Source organism: Vicia villosa, unplaced genomic scaffold (assembly GCF_029867415.1).
Source record: "Vicia villosa cultivar HV-30 ecotype Madison, WI unplaced genomic scaffold, Vvil1.0 ctg.000025F_1_1, whole genome shotgun sequence".
Lineage (NCBI taxonomy): Eukaryota > Viridiplantae > Streptophyta > Magnoliopsida > Fabales > Fabaceae > Vicia > Vicia villosa.
This window is the reverse complement of record NW_026704957.1, coordinates 666,931-670,451: the sequence shown is the minus strand read 5'-3', so window position 1 is coordinate 670,451 and position 3,521 is coordinate 666,931. Positions and strand designations below refer to the sequence as shown.

The window sequence follows — 3,521 nt, the reverse complement described above, 5'->3', positions numbered from 1 at the left end:
TAATAATTTTAAAATGTTTATTTTAGTGTTGAAATTATGAATTTAAATTTTTGAGAATTGTTATCTTAATGAAGTGCATTACAATAAATAAAATGTTAACGTTATTGTCAGGATTCTTGCAAATATATAATTATGTTTTATTAATATTTTATTAAATTTGATTACAATTTAAATGTTTTATATATTTTAACTTTTTATATTAATTTAAAAATTTTAGTTTAACTCAACAGTCTTTCCAAAATATTTGATCCACTATCACGAATATCTTAAAATTCACGGATTACCCGCTTAGCAAATATCCGTATGGATATGGATATCATATTTATCAAACGGGACAGACATGTATATCATACTATCATCTCTATGGATATTCATTTACATCCATAGTGTCAATGTCTATTGAATCCTAAATGTTTATTGATTGGAACTCTCATTATGACTCATAGTGTCAATGTTTATTGAATCCTAAATGTTTATTGATTGGAACTCTCATTATGACTCATAGACTCCCCAATAAGTGATATCAGAGTCATGTAGGAGTAAAAGTGAGATCCTAATACAAACCAAAGTTAGTCATGTTAGTGACTCACATGTGGAGTAGTAGGAGTGAGATCCTAGCTACTATGAAACAAAGCGAGTGATGTGAATGAATTACAGTAATAAAAAAGAATGTTAAGATTCAAGTGTGAATGGTTAAATCTCACATCGAGAAGTTTTTGTTATACGTCTCATTAAAAATAATATTATTTAAATATGATTAGTATAATTAAAATTTTGATCATAAATGTTTATTTTTAATATGTTTTAGCATTCTACTCTCTATCTCCCTCCACTTATGTCATATCATTTTTTTTATTGGGCTAACATGTATATATCTTTTATGAAATTTTTGGTACACGTCTTACTAAAAATTATCTTATTTAGACACAATTATTAGAATTAAATAAAGTTAAGATAAAAATAAATGTATGTTGTCTAAACATGCTGATAATATTATTACAATTTGAAAATGGAAAATATAGATCTTCAGAATTATACAAAATATTATTTATATTGTGTAATCAATGACGTTCTTTAAGAAGAAGGTCGAACATGAAATATTTATTCGAAGAATTTTCGTTTTCCCTGTAATTTTTTTCCGTAGTAATGCAAAAATATAAGACTCTCGTATTAGAATTTTTTTTAGAGAAAAAGATAATGAAATTAATAGTAATTAGTGTAATATAGTATATTTTTTTTTACCTTGTAAAGATTCGAATCAATAAATTCTTGAGTTTTAAAAAATTACAAATACATCAATAAATGTCATATCAACAAACAAATACATTCAAAACAAGTGACTCATAGAGTATAATATAATTGGTTATGACATTAATAAATGTAATATCCAAAGAATAGAGATACTTTATTTTAGGTTAGATTCAAGTGAACCACAACTCTGACTTATTTTTGAACCACATGGATTTCTGTTAAAAAAGGAAGACAATTGACTTAGTAAATATATATGATTTTATTTACAGAGATCAACCAATAAAATAATTTAGGGATAAATACTCGTAAATGAATAAAATAAAAATCTCTTGATTCTTTGAGATATTATTTCTCTTTTCACCATTTTTTTAATTTGTGTTTTATCTGTTATCGCCGTGGAGCTCCAACCGACAGAATAATTTTTTAGATGTTTGACCTATTTTAATGAGATGATAAAAGTATAGTGAAATGGTGAAAAAACTGCAACAAATATTTTTTATACATATTAAGGAAAATGTAGATACACCTTATTATTGAGTTTGTCGATCGATGAAAGTGTTTGTTTATCCTTCCATGTAAATACACCTCTTTCTTGAAAATAATTACAAAAAATTGTAAAAAATAATTGAAATTAAAGATTATCAAACTTAAAGTGTATGAGATTTACTTACAATTTTATTTACTTCGTTGTACCATAAATGATGAGCAACATGTTGCTCATGCCATACGAAAAGAGACGTGTTGTAGGGCCCGTCGGGGTATTCAAGTGGTTTCTCCTCAAGTGCACCTACCTGTTCTTCTTGTACATCTGACACCGATTGTGCTCTTCTACCGCCGCGTCCTCGCCGCATCTACATTAATAAAAAATATTTTTAATCAATTTTAAAAAGAATAAAAACAAAACCAAATGACTTTCACTTAAGACATCCAGTGACTGGAATATAGGATCAGGAAACTTGAAAGTAAAACTTCTGATGTTGTTTTGTGATTAAGAGAATTTGGAAGTAAGGCTTCCAGGTGACTTTGTGGTTTGAAAAACTTGAGAGTAAGACTTTCGATTCTATTTCTTGGTTTGAAGAACTTGAGGGTAAGTATTTCGATTCTGTTTTGTGGCTTGAAGAATGTGGGGTAACTTAAAATTGGATCAGATAACTTAAAATTGGAATGAAAAATAAAATAAAATTTTTGTATATTTTATTTATATTGAGACATTTTGATCAAATCAAACAAATTATAGGAGTGGTGGGATAATTATAAGATTATGGAGTACAATTTTCTAACTTATATAAATTTTCTATATAAAATTTTTATTTTAAAATTTGATTGGATACCTATGTCATGTAAACAAAAATTATCTAAAATAAATTAATAAATAAAATTTGATTGAATCCTGAAGTGCATATATAAATTTATTGCCAAAACAATAAAAAAAAAATTATGATTTCCTTGAGATAAATAAAAAAATACTACTAGTTTGTTTGCCAAAAACAATAATAATATCTATTAAAAAAAACTACCTAGAGAGTAATGAGATATTGCAGAATAATAAAATTGTGTGAAACAAGTTAATAATGAAAGTTCTGTTTCTTTAGCGAAAAGGTGATGATAAAAGTACTTTGGTTTCATATAAAAGCGCTGATGATAAAAGCATGCAACACGCGTGAAAAGTACAACGTAAATGAACGAAAACATTGAAAAATACAAAATTTGGAGATGCGGGGTATCGATCCCCGTACCTCTCGCATGCTAAGCGAGCGCTCTACCATCTGAGCTACATCCCCTTATGTGATTGATTTCTGGATAGAATTTTCTTAACAAAATGCGTGAAAGCAAAGGTGATGTATTACTGACTTACTATACAACACATTAAAGATTATTAAAAGTAACAAAGACAACACAGTAGAAACTTTAGGTAAAATAGTTTCGTGCACTAATTCATTCATTTAGAAGCACTAAATCAACAAATATATAATTCAATAACACTGATTTAGACTAGATAATTTTAAACTGCAGGTTCTAGATAGTGGACATTAGTATTATGTTCCTCCCCATCATATTAATAAGAGGTATAAAAATATTGATTTCATTTACTAACAAATAACTATTAAACTGGAATGAACTATAGGAGTTAGTTAGCTTATCTATATCTTAATTAGTTAGTTACTAACTAATTAATGACAGTTAGTTGTTTAGAACCGAACTATCATATTGGTTAGTTAATTGATCTAGTTCATGTATAAACACATGAAGCAATTAGTAAAATCGACAAC

The 3,521-nt window shown here is 27.1% G+C and overlaps 1 non-coding gene across 1 annotated transcript; it reads right to left on the bottom strand.

Annotated features, from left to right (window-relative positions):
* Positions 1–2,959: 2,959 nt before the first annotated feature.
* Positions 2,960–3,032, bottom strand: TRNAA-AGC (transfer RNA alanine (anticodon AGC)). Its single transcript has one exon. It is a non-coding gene; the product is annotated as a tRNA-Ala (tRNA).
* Positions 3,033–3,521: the final 489 nt, after the last annotated feature.